A 23,288-nucleotide genomic window follows, 5' to 3' on the forward strand; every position below is an offset into this window, starting at 1 on the left:
TCTTCCATCAGTATTTTATAGTTTTCCTACTACAGGTCTTTTGCCTCCTTAGGTAGGTTTATTCCTAGGTATTTTATTTTTGTTGCAGTGGTAAATGGGACTGTTTCATTAATTTCTCTTTCTGATCTTTCATTGTTAGTGTAGAGGAATGCAAGAGATTTCTGTGCACTAACTTTCTATCCTGCAACTTTACCAAATTCATTGATGAGCTCCAGCAGTTTTCTGGTGGCATTTTTAGAATTTTCTATGTGTGGTATCATGTCATCTGCAAAGTGTGACAGTTTTACTTCTTTTCCAGGTTGCATTCTTTTTCTTTTTCTTCCCTGATTGTCATGGCTAGGACCTCCAAATCTATGTTGATTGAGTGGTGAGAATGGACGTCCTTATCTTGTTCCTGATCTCTGATAAAATGCTTTCAGTTTCTCACTATTGAGAATGATGCTTGCCATGGGTTTGTCATATATGGCCTTTATTATGTTGAAGTAGGTTCCCTCTATGCCCACTTTCTGGAGAGTTTTTATCATAAATCAGTGTTGAATTTTGTCAAAAGCTTTTTCTGCATCTATTGAGATGATTGTATGGTGTTTATTCTTTGTTAGATCTCCTGGAGAAGAAAATGGCAACCCACTCCAGTATTCTTGCCTGGAAAATTCCATGGATGAAGGAGCCTGGTGGGTTACAGTCCACGGGGCCACAAAGTCGGACACGACTGAGCAACTTCACTTTTCACTTTATGGTATATCACATAGATTTGCATATATTGAAGAATCCTTGCATCCCTCAGATAAATCTCATTTGATCATGGTGTCTGAGCCTTGTATTGTTGGATTCTATTTGCTAATATTTAGTTGAAGATTTTTGTGTTTATGTTCGTCAATGGTATTGCTCTTATTATCTTTTTTGTGATATCTTTTACTGGTTTTGATATCAGGATGATAGTGGCTTCATAGAATGAATTTGGGAGTGTTCCACCCTCTGCATTTTTTTGAAGTTTCAGTAAGAATGGTGGCAGCCTTTCTCTAAGTATTTGACAGAATTCACCTGTAAAGTCATATGCTATTGGACTTTCATTTGTTGAAAGATTTTAACCACTAAACTAGCAGACACTCAGTTGTGTCTGACTCCTTGGGACCCATTGACTGTAGCCTGCCAGGCTTCTCTGTACATAGAATTTCAAGAATACTGGAATGGGCTTCCATTTCCTTCTCCGGGAGATCTTCCCAACCCAGGGACTGAACCTGCATCTCTTGCGTCTCCTGCACCGGCAGGCAGATTCTTCACCACAAGTGCCACCTGGGAAGCCTTTTGAATTAGTTTTTTGTCATTACGTGTGATTGTTATATTTTTCATTTCTTCATGATTCATTCTTGAAAGGTTTTACCTAAGAATGTGTCCATTGCTTCCAGGCTGTCCTTTTTATTGACATATAGTTGCATGTAGTCGTCTCTTATGATCCTTTGTATTTCTGCAGGGTTGGTTGTAATTCTCCTTTTTCATTTCTAACTTTATGGATTTGAATCCTCTTTTTTGATGAGTCTGGCTAAAGGTTTATCAATTTTATCTTCTCAAAGAACCAACTTTTAGTTTTATTGATCTTTATAAAACTTCTAGTTTTATTAATAAAAAATAGCAATTTTTAAAATTCATTTCTATTTCATTTATTCCTGCTCTGATCTTTATGATTGTGTTCCTTCTACTAACTTTGGGGATTTTTTTGTTCTTTCTCTAGTTGCTTTAGCTGTAAGATTAGATAGTTTGAGATTTCCTTCTTTCTTGAGGAAAGACTGAATTGCTATAAATTTCCCTCTTAAAATTGCTTTTGCAGCATCCCATAGGATTTGTGTCATCTTATTCTCACTGTCATTTGTTTCTATGTATTTTTTAATTTCTTCCTTGGTTTCTTCGGTGATATCTTGGTTATTTAGCAACGTATTATTTAGCTTCCTTGTGTGTGTGTGTTTTTTTTTATAGTTTTTTCCCCATAGTTGATTTCTGTTCTCATAATAGCATTGTGGTTAGAAATGATGCTTTATATAATTACAGTTTTCTAAAATTTACCAAGGTTTGATTTGTGATCCAACATGTGATCTTTCCTGGAGAATGTTCCATGTGCATTTGAGAAGAAAGTGTATTCAGCAGCTTTAAGGTGGAATGTCCTATACATATCAATTAAGTCTATGTGGTCTAGTGTGTCATTTAAAGCTTGTGGATCCTTATTCATTTTCAATATGGATGATCTGTCCATTGATGTAAGCAGGGTGTTACTGTTGATTTCTCCTTTTACAGCTGTTAGCACTTGCCTTGTGTTTTGAGATGCTCCTGTGCTGGGCACATAAACAAGTATAGTTGTTTTATCTTCTTGAATTGATCCCTTATTATGTATTGACTTTATTTTAAGGTCTGTTTTACTTGATATGAGTATTGCTACCCCACTTTTGATTTCCATTTGCATGGAACATATTTTTCCATCTCCTCGCTTTCAGTCATACAGGCTGAAAGTGTCCCTACATCTGAAGTGGATCTCTTGTAGACAGCAGATCTATGGGTCTTATTTGTGTATCCCTTCAACTACTCTATGTCTTTTGGTTGAGTATTTCATCCTGTTACACCTAAGACAGTTATTGATATGTATATTTTTATTACCATTTTATTTTGGGTTTCTTAATTGAAGTATAGTTGATTAGTAATATTAGTTTCAAAAAGTACAACACAGCAATTCAATATTTTTATAATTATTATCCATTTAAAGTTATTATAAAATAACAGGTGTATTTTCCCGTGCTGTACAGTGTATCCTTGGTGTTTATTTCATACACAGTATCAATAGTTTGTGCCTCTTACTCCCATACCCCTTCTTGCTTCCCTACCCACCCATCTCCTCCCCACCGGTAATCACTAGTTTGCTGTCTATATTGGTCAGTCTGTTTCTGTTTTGTCATATACATTTGCTTTATTTCTTAGATTTCACATGTAAATGACAGCCCAGAATATTTGCCTTTCTCTGACTTATTTCACTGATAATAATTCTAGGTCCATCCATACTCTTGCAAATGCCAGAATTTTATTCTTTTTTACAGTTGAATAATATTCCATTATATATATATATATATATATATATATATATATACACACACACACACATACACACCACATGCTCTTTCTTTATTCATTTAATGGGCACTTACATTGCTTCCATATCTTGGCAATTATAAATGATGCTCCTATGAACAGTGATGGAGAAGGCAATGGCACCCGACTCCAGTACTCTTGCCTGGAAAATCCCACGGATGGAGGAGCCTGGTAGGCTGCAGTCCATGGGGTCGCTGAGAGTCAGACACGACTGAGCAACTTCACTTTCACTTTTCACTTTCATGCACTGGAGAAGGCAATGGCAACCCACTCCAGCGTTCTTGCCTGGAGAATCCCAGGGACGGGGGAGCCTGGTGGGCTGCCGTCTATGGGGTCGCACAGAGTTGGACACGACTGAATCGACTTAGCAGCAGCATGAACAGCGAGGTGCATGGACGTTTCTGAACACGTTTTCATTTTACTTGGTTATATACCTAACAAGAAAATTACCTGATCTTATAATATTTCTATTTTTAGCTTTTAAAGGGAACTTCACACTGTTTTCCACAGTGGCTGCACCAGTCTACAGTCCCACCAATGGCGTATGACGGCCCCCTCCTCTGCATGTTAGCACCAACATTTGTTATTTGTAAACTTTGGATGATAGCCACTTTGACAGGTGTGAGGTGATATTTCATTGTGGTTTTCATTTGCATTTCTGTAAAGTTTAGCAATGTTGAGCATTTTTAAAATGTGTCTGTTGGCCATCTTTGTATCTTCTTTGGAAAAATGTCTATTTGGCTCTTTTGCCCATTTTTTAATTGGGTTCTTTTTTTCAATATTGAGTTATGTGAGCTGTCTATAAATTTTGGATATTGATGACTTACCAGTCATATCATTTGCAAATATTTTTTCCATTCAGTTGGTGGCTTTTTCAGTTGGTTGCTTTATTCTGCTGTGCAAACGCTTTTGACTTTAGGTCCCATTTGTTTATTTTTCCCTTTATTTCTCTTGTCTTTGGAGAAGGATCCAAAAAATATTGCTACAACTTATGTCATAGGGTGTTCTGCCTATTTTTTTTTTTTTAGTGTTATGGTTTCAGATCTCACATTTAGGACTTTAATACATTTTTAATTTATTGTTGCATATGATGTGAGAAAATATTCTCATTTTTTCCTTGTAGCTGTCCAGTTTCCCCAGCATCACTTATTAGAAGAGGCTGTCTTTTCTCCATTGCATTTTGCTCCCTCATTTCTCATAGATTAATTGACCATGTATGGGCTTATTTCTGGACTCTCTAGTCTGTTCCACTGATCTGTTTTTGTACCAGTACTGTGCTGTTTTAATTACTGTTCATTTACAGTATAGTCTGATATCAGAGAGCATGATACCTCCAACTTTGTTCTGTTTTCTCAGCATTGGTTTAGCTGTTTGGAGTTTTGTGGTTCTATATAAATTAGGGTTTTTTGTTCTACTCCTGTGAAGAATTTCATGGGTATTTTGATAGAGACTGCGTTAAATCTATAGATTGTTTTGGACAGTAAGACCTTATAACAATATTAATTCTTCTGATCCAAAAACACAAGATATCTTTCCATTTCTCTGTACGATTTTCAAATTTCTTCAGCAACGTTTTATAAGTTTCAGAGTATAGTTCTTTCACCTCATTGGTTAAGTTTATTTCTAGTTATTTTATTCTTTTTGATGAAATTGTAAAGGAACTGTTTCCTTAATTTCTCTTGCTGGTAGCTTATTATAAATGCACAGAAAAGCAACAGATACGAATCTTGTGTCCTGCAACTTTACTAAATTCATTTATTCCAGTAGGGTTTTGGTTTTTTTGGTGGAGCTTTAATGTGTTCTGTGTAGCGATCATGCAGTCTGCAAACAGTGGCAGTTTTCCTTCTTCCCCTTCAATTTAGATTCCTTTTATTTCCTTTCATTATCTGGTTGCTGTGGTTAAAACTCCCAGTACTACGTTACATAGAAGTGGTACGAGCGGACATCTTTTCTGTTGTTTCTGATCTTAGAGGAAATGCTTTCAAGCTTTCACCACTGAGTATGATGTTAGCTGTGGGTTTGTCACGTATGGCCTTTGCTATGTTGAAGTGTCTTCCCTTTAGACCTGCTTTGTTGAGAGCTTTTTATCATGAATGGATGTATGATCCTTTTTATCTATTGTCAAATTTGGCTTTGTTAAGGATATTTGTATCTATTTTCATCAGAGATATTGGCCTACGATTTTCTTTCTTTGTAATGTCTTTCTCTGATTTTGGTATCACAGTAATGGCGGACTTGTAAGTTTGAGATTGTTACATTCTCTTCAACTTTTTGGAACCTCGTGGGAAGGAGAGCTTTTCTTTACATGCTTGATAGAATTTTTCCTGTAAAACTGTCTGGTCCTGGACTTCTGTTTGCTGTGAACTTTTAAAATTACATATTCAATTTCACTATTCGGGAAATAGGTTGTCTATTTCTGATTCAGTCTCAGAAGGGTGTATATTTCTGTAAATTTGTCCATTTCTTCTAGGTTGTCCAATTTGTTGGCATATAACTGTTCACAATATTGTCTTAAAATTCTTTGCATCTCTGTGGAATTGGTTGCTGTTTTTCTTCTTTCATTTCTTATTTTATTGAGTTCTCTCTCTTCTTGATGAGCCTGGCTAAAGGTTTATCAACTTTATTGTCTTTTTAAAGACCTAGCTCTTGTTTTACTGATATTTTCTATTTTTGCATCTATTTCCTCTCTGATCTTTATTATTTCCTTCCTAATGCTAACTGGGCTTTGTTAGTTCTTTTTTAAATTCTTTATGATGGAAAATTAGGTTGCTTATTTAATATTTGCCTTGATTCCTGACGTCTGCCTGCAACACTATAAACTTAGCTCTTAGAACTGCTTTTGCTATATCCCACAGATTTTGGAAAGTTACATTTCCATTTTCATTGTCTAAAGGTATTTTCATATATTTAAAATATTTCATATTTGACATATAATCATTTGTTTTAAACAGGTAGACCTTTAAGTTCAAATATTCTAAAAGATCTACATTTTCTCTACTCCCTTCACACTTTTTTCTTATTTAAGTATGGTTGATTTACAATGTTATCTACAGCAAAATGAGTCAGTTTATATAGTATACATATCTATCATCTATAGGGCTTCCCAAGTGGCACACTGGTAAAGAATCTGCCTCCCAATGCGAGACACAAGATAGCATTTATTAAAGTATGTGTGTGTGTGGATATATTTCCATAATCTTTTCCATTATGGTTTATTACAGAGTATTGAATATAGTCCTCTGCTTTCTTAGATATCTGTTTCCTTCTTCATGCACAGATAGTTTCAGCCTGAATGTTATTAAATATATTTTCACCCACATTCTCTCCCTTTTCCTTCTGAGACCCCTGTAATGTAAATGTTTGTACACTTAAAGTTATACCAAAGATCCCTTAAACCGTTTTCGTTTTTTTTAATTGGTTTTTCTTTTTGCTTTTCTCATTGTTTTCTGTCATTCTTTCAGGTCACTTCGTTGTTCTTCTGTGTGATCTAGTCTGCTAATTCCTTCTACTGTGTTTTTATTTTTGGTTATCGTATTCTTCACTGGCAGGCGAATTCTGTAATACTGCACCACCTAGGAAGCCCTGGGTCAGGAAGATCCCCTGGAGTAGAAAATGGCAACCCACTCCAGTATTCTTGCCTGGAAAATTCCATGGACAGAGGAGCCTGGAGGGCTACAGTCCCTGGGGTCCCAAGGAGTTGGACACAACTGAACACACCCACACACAAACATTTTATTTTTCAGGTATGACTGACTCTGTTTTATATTTTCTAGTTCCATGTTAAAATTCTGTGTTCATCTATTCTTTTCCTAAGTCAGTCAGCATCCCTATTAATAATGCTTTGAAGTCTCCAGTAGACTGTATGTTTCTATTTTTCTATTATTTAAGGTGTTTTCTCTTTCTCTTTCAATAGAGACAAATTCCTCTGTTTTCTCATTTTGCTTTTCTCTCTCTGTCTCTATAAAATTAGGTGCAACTGTTACCTACAGTGGTCTTTGAGGATGTTATTATGTGGGAGCATCCCTATACAGACTCTTTATGCCCAGTGCCTTTGGTGGGAAAGCTGGATTTGACATGAACACAAGTCACATCTTTGCTCAGGGAGTGCTGGCAGCTTGGTGAGAAGGTGAGGCTGGAGCAGGAGAGATGAGGGCTGGAGCCAGATTTGAGCTAGGGCTCCTCCTCTGCTGAGTGGCAAGTCTTAAGTTCCTAGAGCAGAAGAAACGCTGAAGGTCTGGTCTAGCTAACTCTGTTCCCTTTAAGTGTGTGCCCTTCCCATTTCAGCAGCACCCTCAGCTCCAGAGAGGAGCAGGGCTGCAGCAGGAGGGTCTGCTGTGGATTCAGCAAGAGCCGGGGCTCTGGGTGTGGTGATCTATCTGCCGTTAGCAATCTGGTGCTACCTCTGATGCATTCCGGTAGTGGCGGCCCGCTCCCTGCTCAGGTGCTGCTGAGGGTTTGAGCTTCCACAGCATCTCACGGCTAGGCTTTTTCCTCATTGTCGGCAATCCTCCTGGCTCCAGTGTGGAGCTGAAATGAGAGGCCAACGCTGCTGGAGGATTACGCGGCTCAGGCTGGGGTATGAGTGGGGTGGTTGTGGGAAACCCGTCAGCCAGCCACGTGGCTTAAATCCACCCTTTCTGCCCTCTCTGCTCTGCCTCAGGGGCAAACTCTTCTGAAGTGGAATCTCTGCTCCCCATGTGGAAGCCCTCCTGTTAGTCCCAGCAGCCCCGCAACCAGCCCAGGGGACTCGTCTTTCCCTTGCTGGACCCCAGGGCTGTGGGGACCGATCTGTGACTTGACTGCTGGCTCCCTAGGGAGGATCCCCACGTCCCCCCGATTCCTCTCTCAGGGTCACGGGTCTCCAGCTGGTCACTTCTCTTCCCTTCCGCGCTGGCCATGCACGTCTCTCTTGCAGCTTTGATGGTACAGGAGTCTTCCTGCCAGGCACCAGTTAGTTTACGATGAGAACTGTTCCACAGATAGATATGCTTTTCTTCTTGTAGATGTAATTCTGATATGTTCATGAGGGACGTGATTTCTGTGTCCTCTTACTCTGCCATCTTGATTCTTTCCTTGTCCTGTTTAAAAAATCTTTGCACATTCCAAGGTTATAAAAATATTGTCCCGTGTTTTATTTTAAAAGCTGTCAGATACGGTCTGTTTGCAGAGGGGAGTTGGTGCAGCTAGTGACCAAGGCGCATTATTTTCCACATGATGTATAATCGGCACAGCACTGTTGACTATAACTAGCAGGCTCAAACTCCCATGGACGGAGGAGCCTGGTGGGCTACAGTCGGTGGGGTCGCTAAGAGTCAGACACGACCGAAGTGACTTAGCAGCAGCAGCAGGCTGAAAAGAGGGAGAAGGCGATGGCACCCCACTCCAGTACTCTTGCCTGGAAAATCCCATGGATGGAGGAGCCTGGTGGGCTGCCGTCTATGGGGTCGCACAGAGTCGGACACGACTGCCGTGACTTAGCAGCAGCAGGCTCTCCCCCGGTGAACTTCAGTGGAGTCTTTGTTGCAATTCAGGTAACTGTGTGCAGGTGTGTGTTTCTCCCCACCCTGCCCACTGCTCCATTAGTCTACACTTGGAACAATCCCTGCTATTTTCATCAGTGCAGATGTGAGTCTTGCTGTGTTCTCATGTAAATTCTCCTGCTCTTACCTACTTTCATGCTAATTTTGCTGCTCTGGGTTCTCTGCCTTTCTATAAGGTTTTAGAAATAGCTTGTAAATTTACACACACACACACAAATAAACCACAGAAAACCACTTGTGACTTTCACAGATTGTACTGCACAGAGCAATGTGAAGAGAACCATCTTAACGGTTTTGTCTTCTAATTCACACACACAGTAATAAACTACCATTTATTGAGGTTTTTCATTTTCTTATAATGTTTAATTATTTCCAAGGTAGAGTTCTTATAAATCTGTGTTATACTTAAAGTATTTGATATTTTGAGGTAATTGTGTTATTAGTTTTTAAGTTTCATTTCCATTTACCCATTGTTACTACCTAAAAACACGATTTTTGAATATTGGTCTTGTGTTCTGAGACCTTGCTAAATGCACTTATTAGATACACTAGCTTTCTACAGAATTATCAAGATTCCCTAAGTCTATGAATAAAGTCCATTTTACTTTATGTTTTGCCTCAAAAAACACTAGCTGGCTTTTCCAACACACTGTTGAATAGAAGTGATGAGAACATATTGTTTTGCTCCTGATATGAGAGAGAAAGCAATCAGCATTTCAACATTGCATGTGGTATTAGCTGTAGGTTTTTCATAGATGGCCATTTTAGAAAGTTTAATTCTGTCCCTAATCTCGTGTGTGAGTGTATATAAATCATGGATGTATGTAAATTTTGCTCATCTTCTAGCTTATCATATTTAATTTTAAGAATACTTTTAATATGATGATTGCATACATTTTTAAATGTTAAACCCACATTGTTGGACTGAAATTTACCAATTTTATTAGGATTCTCCATAGAAACAGAACGGGATAATAAAGACATATAAATGTATATAGACATGTATGCATATAGTTACATGTATGTATATAAATATGGGCTTCTAGCTCAGCTGGTAAGGAATCCACCTGCAATGCAACAGACCTGGGTTTATTCCCTGGATTGGGAGGATCCCCCAGAGGAGGGCATGGCAACCCACTCCAGTATTCTTGCCTGGAGAATCCCATGGACGGGGGCCCTGGTGGGCTGCAGTCCATGGGGAGCAAAGAGTAGGACATGACTGAGCCACTAAGCACAGCACAGCACATATATGTACATAAAAATATAAAATGTATATATAGGGCTTCCCTGGTAGCTCAGCTAGTAAAGAATCCACCCGCAATGAAGGAGACCCTGGTTTGATTCCTGGGTTGGGAAGATCCCCTGGAGAAGGGAACGGTTACCCACTCCAGTATTCTGGCCTGGAGAACTCCACGGACTGTTTAGTCCATGGGGTCGCAGAGAATCAGACACAACTGAGTGACTTTCACTTTCACACATATATATGAAATTATGTATTTATATATAATATATACTTATGATATATAACATATAATATATATTATATAACATATTATTTATATATTATACGTATACACATAAGAAATTAGCTACACAGTTCTGTAGTCTGAGAAATCTCATGATCTACCTTCCAGAGACCCAGGAGAGCTGGTGGTAGTTGTTCTGAGAATCCGAGGGCTGATGAGGAAGGTTCAGTCAAGGGCAGGAGCAGACGATGTTTCAGCTCAGCCAGAGAGAGAATCCATCCCTCCACGTCTCCTCAACATCTTTGTTCTGACTGCGCTCTTAGTGCATGGGTGACGTTCCCGCAGACCGGGGCGGGGGGTCGCTCTGCTCAGTGAAGTTCAAACGCTAATCTCTTCTGAAAACACCTAGTAAGTACACCCAGAAATAATAGTTAACCTGAAACATGAGCACCTCCTGGCCCACCTGACACATCGCAGTAAGCATCACGTCATTAAGTATTATAATTTTAGGTATTTTAGACATTGTTGGATGTGATTGGTAAAATTTCAGTTAAGATATTTGCATTCCTGAGAAATTAGTTGTCATTTCCTTTCCTGTAATGTCTAGATTTTATAGTAAGATAATTGTTGTTGTTGTTCAGTTGCTCAGTCATTTCTGACTCTTTGTGACCCCCATGGACTGCAGCACTCCAGGCTTCCCTGTCCTTCACTATCTCCCTAAGTCTGTTAAAATTCATGTCCATTGAGTCAATGATGCCATCCAGTCATCGTCTGACATGCCCTTCTCCTCCTGCCTTCAGTCTTTCCCAATGAGCTGGCCCTTCACATCGGGTGGCCAAAGGACTGGAGCTTCAGCTTCAGCATCAGTCCTTCCAATGGATATTAAGGACTGATTTCCTTTAGAATTGACTGGTTAGATATCCTTTCAGTCCAAGGGACTCTCAAGAGTCTCCTCCAACACCACAGTTCGAAAGCATTCATTTTTCCGTGCTCAACCTTCTTTATGGTCCAACTCTCACATCCATACATGACTACTGGAAAACCATAGCTTTGACCAGACAGACCTTTGTCAGCAAAGTAATGTCTCTGCTTTTTAACATGCTGTCTAGGTTGGTCATAACTCTTCTTCCAAGGAGCAAGTCTCTTTTAATTTCATGGCTGCAGTCACCATCTCCAGTGATTTTGGAACCCAAAAAAATAAAGTCTCTCACAGTTTCCATTGTTTCCCCATCTGTTTGCTAGGAAGTGATGCGACCGGATGCCATGATCTCAGTTTCTTGGATGTTAAGCCAGCATTTTCATTCTTCTCTTTTGCTCTCATCAAGAGTCTCTTTAGTTCCTCTTCTCTTTCTGCCATTAGGGTGGTAATAACCTGCATATCTGAGGTTATTGATATTTCTCCCAGCAATTTTGATTCCAGCTTGTGCTTCATTCAGCCTGGCATTTCGCATGATGTCCTGGCCTTCTTTGATTTTATGGTAGCATCTGTGTAAAAATGGCATCATTTCATCTTTTAGAAACATCATAAGTTTACTGATAAAGCCTAGAGTTTTCTTTGTTGGAAGAGTTTTAACTATGACTTCGAATTTCCTAACAGATACACAGCTATTCAGATGATACAGTTCTTCCTGACTGAACTTTGGTAGTTTGTGTTTTGTTAAAGAAATGTGCCAGTTATTTAAGTTGTCGAATTTATTGGTATAAAATTATTTACAACTCCCTTATTATCTCCTCACACTTGGGGCGTCTGTGGTGATGCCACCTCATTGAATACTGATAGCAGTTAATTGTGTCTCCTCTTTTTCACCTGACCAGTCTGACGAGAGGTTCGTTATCATTACTGATCTGAAAGAACCAGTTTTTGTTTTCATTGATTTTCAGTTATTTTTTTTCTTTTTCCTATTTCTTTAATTTTTTCTCTTTTCTTTTCTTCTTCTGTTGAGTTTATTGGATCCTACTTTTCTAAAGAGGTAGAAACTTATATCATTGATTTTAGGCATTCAAGCTTACAAAGTTTCCTCTTTGTGTTGTTTATTTCACTAAGTCCAAAATATTTTCTAATTTTCATTGTGATCTGTCATTTACTTAGATAACAGTTCCTTAATTTTCAATTATATAGAGATTTTCTAAGTAACATTTTATCATTAATGTCTAGTTTAGTTTCATTGTGGTCTCAGGGTAAACTCTGCCTGCTTTCAATTTTTTAACTTACTGGAAAAAATTGATGGTCCAGAATTTGATCTATTTTGTGACTATTCCATATATATTTCAAAAGGATCTGTATCTTGTTTGGGTGGTAGAACATGTAAATCTTGATAAGTTTGGTTGATAGTGCTTTGTCAATTCTTTTACATATACTTAATAGATTTTCTGTTTGCCAACTTCTCATAACTATCACTATAGAGGAATACCGAAGTTCTACTATAATTGTGGGTTTTAAATTTTCTTTCTTAGTTTTACCAGTTTTCATGTGTGTTGAAGCTCTGTTACTAGCTTCATCTACATAAAGATAGCTATATCTTCTTGATGAATTGATACTTCTCTTATAAAATATCCCCCTTTAATCTTTTCAAAATAGACTTTGTCACTCCATTGTCTTTTCTCCCATTCATTAAAATTCATTCTACAGTAAAATTCACACATTTTCTTGTACAGCTCCATAATTTCTGACAAGCACAAATAGCTAGGTCATTTCCATCATAATCAGAGTCTAGAATAGTTCCCTCACCTGCCAAAATGTCTCCAGGGCCTTTATAGCCACTTCTTTCCTTCCAACAGCTCCTGCGACAACTGGCCAGTTTCTGTCCCTAGAATTTGCCTTTTCCATAATGTCCCACACCTGGAATCTTACAGGATATCTCTTCTTGATTCTGCATGATTCCTCAGCATGATGATTCTGGGAATCATTCATGCTGAAGCATGGGTCAGTCTGGTCCTTTCTGTGTTTCTGGGAAGCATTCAATTGCATGGAGATGTCTGACATCACTGCAACCTATTTTCCATTCATGCTGTTTCCAAATTCTTGACCATGCAGACAAAACTTTAGCCACTGGCCACAACTCAGCAGAGATCTGAACCTCTGGCCACCTCTGCTTACATGAAAGTGAACAAATATCTGCAGTGTCTGAAGTCCTGCCCAATGAGAGGATGGCTCTTCACAATCGTTTGCAAGGGTTACTCATGGATGGAGCTGCAGTGCCCCAGCCGTTCACTTTGGGTAGAGTCAGCCATGCGAACTATCTATAAACAAAATCTGACACTTTTATTCTCGGTCAGCTGGTTAGAGCAAATTCCCCTGGAGGTCATAGGTGTCAGCTGAGAAAGAGAAAATCTAACAAGAGTCCAAGATGTGAAAATGCGGGCTACCTTCCAGTAACTTGCCTGTGCCTTCAGGATCTGCTCATACGTGATTTCATAGGTGCCACTTCTTCGTACGAAGCTCGGTGATGCAGGCCCGCCATCGTGGCATTTATGATGGGCAGCTCACATGGCATGACTGCTCAGTGGCCTGGGATTAAGTGTTCAGTCGTCAGTAGGACCCAGTAGCAAGTCTGAAACTGGATCTTTAAAAAGGCAAAACAATTATCTCCAAAGAGAGGCGTAAGTGTACTCATAAATCTTCAATGTCTCTGCAGGGTTCTCTGAGTCCATGCTTTCTGCACACTGCTCCCAGCAAAGGATAAGGGCTGCGTATACACTGAGGTCCATTCCCGAGAGTGAAACTCCTCTGAGGGCTGACTTTAAGCTTGAGAACTCTGCGACGGCTTTGGCTGAACTGCGTGGCTATCTAGGGCACCATCACCAATCTCTCCTTCCGCTGGGGTCAGACTTGCAGTGCAGACTCCCCCGTCTTCTCTTACATGTCATACATAGCATGCCCCTCATGAAGTCCTTGCTTGTTTAATCCTGTCATGAGATCTGCTCTCAGTGGCCTCTTTTAGTTCAAACAATAGTCTTTCCAAGCGGAGCAATGCGGTAGCCTCCCAGCCAATCTCCATGTTCTCCTCCAGCCCCCAAATCTGTTCACTGATATGCTCACGTTCTACAGTCGAGGATTTTAGGACCAAAAGATCTTGCATAGTCACGAAATTTCTGACTTTCTTCCAGACATACAAACTGATGTGCAATTAGTGTGACAATTCTGAGCGTCTTGCTTTCATGAAGGTGCTTTGTGGCCATACAAAAGAAAGTGGAGTCATGGTTTCTGTCAGAAACCTTAGAATTTGTACAAAGAGAAAAATGATACATAATAACTAAAAATTAGGTAAGCTTTAAAGTCAGAGCCGTCGCCCTTTGTGTTCCTTACTTTCCTTGATTCCTAGAAGTGGGCTTTGCACACACAAGTTCTCAATAAATATTTGTGAAATGAGTCAATAAGGTAAGACCGTCAATGGCAAGGCTGTACCTTTCACAAATGTATACTGAGCACCAACTGTGTGTCAGGCACTATCCTAAATGCTGGAGATAAAGTGAGGAATAAAATGGGCAAAAAGAACTATCTATAAACCTTATGCTTGTGCATTTGTGTGACAGACAGTAAATCAGTAAATCAATAAAAGATCTACTGGTGATCAGTAAACACGATGATGAAAATAAAGCAGGAAAAGGATGAGGCTGCTGCTCGTGTGGCGGACCTCACTGCGATGATGACGTCACAGCAGAGCAAGAATGGACAGGAGCGGAGGGCGCACCTGAGCAGGTGTGTGGGGATAGATCGTCCCAGGAAGGAGGAGAAGCAAGCACAGGCACTCTGAGGTGGGAGCATCTTTGGACGGCTTCCTAGGCCACCGTGAGGGTGTTGGTGTTTACTCTGAAAGAAACAGGGGGCTTCTGGGAAATGCTGGTTGAGGTTGGGGCTTCCCAGGTGGCGCCAGTGGTCAAGAACCCACTTGCCGATGCAGGAGACATAAGAGACACCGGTTCAATCCCTGGGTCAGGAAGATGCACTGGAGAAGGAAATGGCAACCCACTCCAGTATTCTTGCCTGGAGAATCCCATGGACAGGGGAGCCTGGTGGGATGTGGTCCGTAGGGTTGCAAAGAGTTGGACACGACTGAATGACTTAGCCACAGTTCAGGATGATGTGGTCACACAGATGTAGCAGAACCTCACAGACACAGGAAGTCAGCAGAAGCTGACCATCTTTGTGGAGATCAATCTCCAGTGAAGGGGGATTCAGATTTATTTCTTCTTACCACCTACCCAGGCCTTCCCTGGTGGCTCAGTTGGTAAAGAATCTGCCTGCATTGCAGGAGACCTTGGTTCGTCCCTTGGTCGGAAGGATCCCCTGGAGAAGGAAATGGCAACCCACTCCAGTATTCTTGCCTGGAGAATCCCATGGACAGAGGAGCCTGGCGGCCTACAGTCCGTGGGGTCGCAGAGTTGGACACGATGTGATGACTGCACCACCTACCCAGGCGCTTTTGGTTTCTACCAGCCACAGGATGAGGACTCAGCACAGAGGAAATGGTGGGGCCTACTGACGGCGGACCGAGGAGAGTGATGGTTAAAGTCGAGGTCTGCAGGCCGATGGAAGCGGACGTTTCAGAGGAGGCCAAGGAGGGTAAGTCGGAGGCGCCACCTCTCGGCCAGCCTGGGGGTTGCGGAGCGGGGCTGAGCGGGCGCCTGTCTCACGGTGACGTTTCCTCAGGGAAGCAGGAGGCGAGGTTGGTGCTGGGAGCAAAGGAGGACGCTGAACGCTCTGATAATTTATTCATGTGCTCAGTGATTGGAAAGTCTCTGAGCACGAGTCTTGTGGTGGCCAGTTCTGTTGGTGCCGTCTGTCTCCAAGAGTAAGGAATTTTTTTTTAAAGCTCTGTGATCTTTATAACAGTGACTGTGATAAAAACTGGGAGTTGAGTCACAACGTATTATTGGATGGATGGGTAGATAGATGACAGATAAGTGGGTTTAGATTCCCTGACAAGTCCTGGCTCCTGCAGTGTTTTCCAAGGAGTATTTTTAATACTCACAACAATTCTGTAACACCGTCTTTTGCTACCCAGTTTATAGACGAAAACTCCGAGGCTGAGAAGGGTTCATAGCCTTCCACGCTTCACCATGGCAGAGTAAGAATTTGAAACTACATTTGTCTGACCCCTGAGCTAGTGTAATTGTCATCTAATTATTGTGCCCAGAAAACTTGATCCAGGCTGAAAAATCCTAAATGGGGGAGATGCATAAACGACTAGGAAGGAGGAGCAAAGGAGAGCAGTGAAGACCAGCAGGGGTGGGGGCACAGCTCTGGGGAAGGTGAACCCCCAACAGAGGAGAGCCTCAGACCAGCTCTCAAACACATGCACTGCTTTCTTCCCGAAGGAGAGAATCAGACTGTCATTGCATCAATCCCAGCAATCAGAACAGAGTGGCATGCCATCATTTCATGGTGCATAACTGGCCCAGTTCCTGCCGGCCATGTGGATGGGGAGGCCCCCACACAGCCTGGTGATGCTGGGGAAGAAGCCATGATGGATGCCGAGGGGACACAGAATGGGAACCCCCAAGCCAGGCAGGGGCTGGGGCATTGGGAAGTCTCCCCACGAAGGTGAGGGAGCAGCTGGAGAGCCGCAGTCACAAACAAGGCTGAAGACCAGGCTTCAGGCAGAGCAGCAGATGAGCCAGAGGCAGGCAGGGCCAAGCTCACAGGACGCTTGCTGTAGGTCTGGGAGCCCCTCTGCCCAGCACAGCACAGGAACCGTGGCTGGCTCTATAACCACACTGATGAAGACACTGTCTTCTTCTTATAGAGCACAGAGGAGCAGCACCATTGGATTCAGTGTCACAAAGCTTGAGGGGCTCGTCCAGCGCCCCTGCTGTGTGCTGGGGGGAGGACCCAGGCTCAGGAACAGAGGACCGGGGCGCGGAGCAGACAGGGATCCGGGGGGGGTGCGGGGGCGTGGTTCCTGTCAATGCTGCTCTTTCGATGCCAAAGTGAGCAGTTTAGAGGAAAATCGCCTATGGAAATTAAAAGCCACTGTATAGCGACAAACTGAAAAAGTATCTGAGAAAACTTGATTAGACAGTGAATCATAGGGACGGAAGGCGCAGAGGGCGAGTGTTCGGTTTGGGGGCTTCGGGGAGGTGATAAAGCACTAGAAGGTGAAGTTCAAACCAGGATCCTGAGCAGGAACAAAGGGAGTAAGAGAAATTTTCAAAAGAAATAGCACTTGGTGATTTCATCCATTTCCTCCTAACTGTCCAATGTATTTATTAATATGCCATATCATTCAATAAACAATGTGGCATAAGAATAACATAAAATAAGTTAAAGCCTCAAGGTTTTGATTCTGGGGAAAAAAAGTACCACTGTGCTGAACAGAAGTTTACATGTGAATGAAGACAGAGAAATTTAATTTGTGCAGAGTAATAATGTAAGAAGATAGAAACACTTTTATCAGACACGTGCAATGGACCCGTCACTCTCTGTGACGTTATCGCCTTCTCACGGTCTGCTGAGATGGACTGACTGGTCCCATTCTTCCCTTGAGGAAACGGAGTGTTGGAGGCTATCTACTGGGTTGGCCAAGACCTTCGTTCAGGGTTTTCCATTAGATGTTACAGAAAACCCTGAATGAACCTTTTGGCCAACTCTGTAAGTTGCCCAAGGTCACAGAGCTATACAGGGTAAGCCTGGGATTCAAAATAGGCTTGCTGGCTCTCGAACCGCACTGAGTCTGTGTCTGACACTGTCTTCCCCACACGCGCGGTTCTCGGGTGATGGCTGAGCATCCAGACAGAGGCATCCTGGGAGAAGCGGAGTATCTGCTGAAGGGCTTGGATGGGATTTTCCTCTTTAGTGTCAGCAACACAGTGGTGATGCTTGATGCTGAAAGTGCAGACTGTACTTTCAAGTAAGTGGGAGAAACAGGTCAGTGGACACTGGATCTGAAAATATCTTAAGCACTGCCTTTTTAGGGGTTGCAGGAGGTTTCCACAGTTTAGGACACAAGTTGGTGTTTTTTCCTTTTCTGGGAGAGGTCCCTCTAGAGTCGTTTCACTCAGATGACTGTAAGTTAAATACATAGTGGTTTGGAAGGTTTCCTTCAAACTTAGCAATTCAAGTCCGCCGCTTGGTAACATATGTTGGAGACACTTTTCTTCTTAAATATGAACTTGTATTTCTGTGTCTGAAAAGTGAAGTTTAGGAAGAGGTGGTGGAGGGAGGGTGTTTTCTGAGCAGGAGGCTGTAGGAAATTGGGCTTATAGTCCCGCTGGAAAGAATGGAGAATGGACTTGCTCCTTATTCTGATAGCAAGAGGCTGGACCAGCACGGAGTATTCACCTGGGGAGTTTGCTTGTGCCCCAAATACACTGGTTGTGAAAAACTATACTGAACTTTGAGATGGACTCCTGGATTTTGTGATTGCATTCTCCGGACAAGGAGGAAGGGTCTAAACAGAGAGAGGGCTTTGTTTTCCAGTCTCAACTCTGATCTTGCCAAAAGCACTTAACTTCCTCTCTCTAGTAATAGAAATGATCGTATAGGTGGCGCTAGTGGTCAAGAACCTGCCTGCCAATGCAGGAGACCTAAGAGATGAGTTTGATCCCTGGGTGGGGAAGATCCCCTCCAGAAGGAAAGGGCAACTCACAACAGTATTCTTGTCTGGAGAATCCCACGGACAGAGGAGCCTGGTGGGCTACAGCCCACGGGGTCACAGAGTCCAACCCGACTGAGGCGACTTAGCACACACACACTGTGGGCCTGGGATTCAAACCCGGCTGCAGCTCAGTGTTTCATCGTGCTCTGTTAACCGTTCTTCCCCAGGAGAGGGGCCATGGCCTAGAGTAGGGACGGACAGACTTTTCTGAGTCCTAAGAGATCCAGGACTCAGGGGTCAAGCTGAGGCTTTCCTGGTACAGACTCTGAGCTGCCTGAAAGCCCGAGTGCCTGGCTCAGAGCAGTGTCCCCAGGACTGGCCTTTTCGTAGCCATATCTATGGCTACTCTGCACTCAGTCATCCCCTCTCCCTCCTGAAGGAGCAGGTTAAACCCTGCAGCGGGTCCCGCCTCTCCCTGGGGGGTATACAGGTGTAGCCAGGCCACATCAGCCGGAGTAACCAGCTGAGACGGTGCAGAAGGCTCTGCAGGACTCTGGCTGAAACTGTTTAGGCCATAAAAGCACGAGCCGTCCTAAAGTTGTGTAACACTATAAACACTGAGACAGCAAGAATTCTCACACGTTGTGTGAGAAAGGAAAGTAAGAGAGGCCTGGGTCTCCTGCCATTTTAGACTTCTAAAATGGTTGGCCACGACAGTACAGCTCTAGAGGCCGAGTTCAGACAAGCCTGGTGCTTCAGAAAGAGCGAGTATTCAGAGTGCAATGCGAGTGGTGCCCTCTGGGACGCATAATGCCAGCCCCACACCGTGTAAAGAAAGACTGAAGTGACTAGGGGCATCTGAATGCATAAAAACTGTCATTATTTAGTTCTGACTGTGAGCTAGGCGTTGTATACTCATTACAGTGCTAATCCTTACCGCGATGCTGCTGGTGAGCAAATGGAAGTGAAAGGCGCTCAGTCGTGTCTGACTTTTTGCAACCCATGGACTGTGGCCCACCAGGCTCCTCTGTCCGTGGGATTCTCCAGGCAAGAACACTGGAGTGGGTAGCCTTTCCCTTCTCCAGGGGATCTTCCCAACCCAGGGATCGAACCCAGGTCTCCTGCTTTACAGGCAGATTCTTTAACCAGCTAAGCTATCAGAGAAGCCCTTTAGGGCTTAGGAAGAAGCCTTAGGAAGAAAGGCATTTTAAAGTTACATGGTTTCCTTCATATGGAAACAGCCACAACCCTGCAACTCATGATATTCTATCCGTGTGTATAAGTGTTCCAAAGGAGACCACCTCACGTGTACCAGACTACTCCTCTGGGCCATCTCTTCACGTAGGGCTGGACAAGCAAGCATTCTGTATGCTGGTTTACTTGGACAGAATTCCTCTTAAAATGTGAGTCAAATTCCCATTCTGTTTTAAATTTGAGCAGATAATTCCCACTGAATAGTTTAATCTATGCCTGGGAACATACTGTTGTTTTTCCAGAGTCAAAGCATAAATATGATTTGCTATATATACTATTCAAGACCTAGTCCAAGTAGCAGAAAACCGGGTTTACACTGACTTCGGCAGAGAATGTTTTGTGTCTTAAAAAAAAAAAAAAAAAAAATATATATATATATATACACACACATATCCTGAGGGTAGAACAAAGCTCCCGCTGCAAATAGGGGTTCCTCCTCTTCTCTCTCTCTCTGCCTCTTTCTTCACCTCTGAAGCCTTCTACTCTTTGGGCTTCATTCTCAAACAAGCTCCCTTACATGGTATCAAGATGTCCACCAGCTGTAACCTTAAAGACATTTCCTCCTAACGACGTCAACAGAGGTGCCACAGTTGTGCTCCGCTGGCTCTGACTGGCTGACTCGGGACACAAGCCCGTCTGGGTGCAGCCTGTGATGCAGCCTTCTTAGGAAGGTCCAGATAGCATGCCCCGCCTCCAGGTTTGGGGTGAGCAGAGGGCAGGGATGTGGTCCTAAGGAAAATCAGAGTGTCAGTAGTAGACAATGAAGTAGCAGATGCTGTGTAAAGTCAAAATAATGCTTTACTACACTGAAAAAAATTTTAAGTATAAATAATCTCAATACTTTTATCTGTTCTGCAAAATTTCAGACTTACGGTGATGTTGCTAATCAAAGGGAATAACACTGTCGATGGCTTTTTAGACTCATCTTTTTTAAGGCGGCTCTTTGAAGAAAGATCGTATTGAACCAGTCAATAGACAAGCAGAAGGTAATAAGAAAAAAAAAAAAAAGCATAACCCAACATAAGCAAAAGAACACTTTCAATGATGGCTAACTAGAGTTATTCTATAATTACTCCACCATAGCCCTGAAAATGAGTCACCAAAGACTGAATATTTATAAGCTTTCTGACCTCAAAAAAATTCAAAATCTTAAATGAGGTCACCTAAGGAGACTGTGGAAAACTTCCATGCAACTTATTGGCAGATTTTAGTTCTTAATTCAACAAGAGTGGTATGAAACGCACGCCATCTGGTTACTGGGAAAATTCTAGTCCGCATTAACTGCTTGTGTGAGAGACATTCCTGCTATTGAGCTGTAAATGAGTGCACCTGCAAATGGGGAAAAGAGCACGTCTTATCACTTGCTCCTAGGGCTGGGAGACGTGATGACGTAACACCGCCGTCCGTTCCATCCGCTTTTAGACTCATCAGTACAGCTGTTCTCTGCTCCTGCGATTGTGCCTCGCTGTGCGCCGGAACAGGAGTGCGCGGTGGAGGGGGTTTCAACTGACACTGAGAGGAAACGGTCCCTTCTTGTTTCTCCAGGGCAACTCCAACATCTCAGATGAAGCGCAGGTACTTCTGACTTTGGTTTTAACCCTATCAAAGAAGTGTATTTCAGGGGAAAACAAGGCTTTACACAAGTCTATGCTTTCCAGCTTGACTCATCTGAGTGCGGGCAGATCCCTGCCTGATGAGGTAACGTGGGCAACAGAAAAATCCACGTGGCCGTCATCACTCCGCCGGTGAGCAGTGAGAGGGCTCGACGGGCGGGCTCGACGGGCAGCCTCGCACTGGGAGAGGCTTCAACACTGGGAACCCTGTCACAAAGAGCCTGGGGGAGCTCCAGCCCATCCTGCTGGCCCAAACTTGACTTCACCGGCGAGGCACTGCTACCGCCCTCAAAACTGCAGCAGAGAGCAAAGGAGTTTATGGTGCGCTGGCAAGACAGGATTACTGACATCCAGCACCGCCCCTTACCAGCAGAGTACAGGAACTATCTGCATTCTCTGTGAATTATAACGGCCCACAGGCAGATGAGAATTATCTAATTTTTTTATCGAAGTATACTTGATTTACAAGGATTTACACAAACATACACGTGTGTGTATGTACATATTTCTTTTTCAGATTCTTTTCCATTATAAGTTATTGTAAGATATTGAATATAGTTCTCTGTATTATGCACAGGAGGCCCTTGTTGTATGTTACAGTAGTGGTGTGTATCTGTTCATCCCAGACGACTAATTTACCTCTCCCCTCCCCTCTGCCCTCTCCCCTGGTAACTGCAAGTTCCTTCTCTAAGCCTGTGAGTCTGTTTCTACTTTGTAAATAAGTTCATTTCTATCCTTTTCTTTTAAATTCTGCAAGTAAGTGATATCATGATACATCCCTGTCTGACTTAGTTCACTCGATATGATAATCCGTAGGTTCATCCATATTGCCACAGATGCCATTCTTTTTTATGGCTGAAAAGAAAGAAAGTGAAAGTGAAGTTGCTCAGTCGTGTCTAACTCTTTGCAACCCCATGGACTGTAGCCCACCAGGCTGCTCTGTCCATGGAATTTCCCAGGCAAGAATACTGGCGTGGGTTGCCATTTCCTTCTCCAGGGGATCTTCCCAACCCAGGGATCAAACCCAGGTCTCCCACGTTGCAGGCAGACACTTTACCATCTGAGCCACCTGGGAAGCCCAATGGACATGAGTTTGAGCGAACTCCGGGAAATGGTGAAGCCTAGCGTGCTGCAGTGTATGAGGTCACAAAGAATCCGACATGACTTAGCAACTGAACAACAACAAAAAGTATCCTATTGTGTATACACATATATATCCTAAGATATGTGTGTGTATACATGTATATATCCTAAGATATGTGTGTGTGTGTATATATATATACACCCTACATCTTTTTTTTAATGTTTTTAATTGTGGTAAAAGTCACATAAGGTAAAAAATAAACATATATAAAAATAGTACAGATGATCCTGCCTGCAAAGTCGCAAAGCAGAGAGAGACACAGATGTAGAGAACAAATGTATGGACAGGAAGGGGGAGATAAATGACGTATGAACCTAGTGTATAGCACAGGGGGAGAGAAAAGGGTACAACTTTTCCTAGAACATGTATTAACCTTAAAAATGTACTCCAGTACAGAGTAGGTGCAGACAAATACTGTTCGATTCCACTTATATCAAGTTCCCAGAACAGTGAAAATCCCAGTCAGCAGGTGCACTGGTAGAGGCCGGGGGTGGGGATGGGGCGTCAGGGCTCGCTGGGGCAGTGTCAGTTTAGGAAGGTGACCCATTCTAGAGATGGACAGCGGTGATGGGCACACGACAGTACAGATGTACTTGGTGCCACTG

General features: G+C 42.5%; 1 non-coding gene across 1 annotated transcript; it reads left to right on the forward strand.

Annotated features, from left to right (window-relative positions):
• The first annotated feature begins 17,658 nt into the window (after positions 1–17,658).
• On the forward strand, positions 17,659–17,718 carry MIR2285AY (microRNA mir-2285ay). The gene has a single exon (NR_162249.1). It is a non-coding gene; the product is annotated as a microRNA mir-2285ay (primary transcript).
• Positions 17,719–23,288: the final 5,570 nt, after the last annotated feature.

This window comes from Bos taurus, chromosome 16 (genome assembly GCF_002263795.3).
Source record: "Bos taurus isolate L1 Dominette 01449 registration number 42190680 breed Hereford chromosome 16, ARS-UCD2.0, whole genome shotgun sequence".
In the NCBI taxonomy this organism is placed as follows: Eukaryota; Metazoa; Chordata; class Mammalia; order Artiodactyla; family Bovidae; genus Bos; species Bos taurus.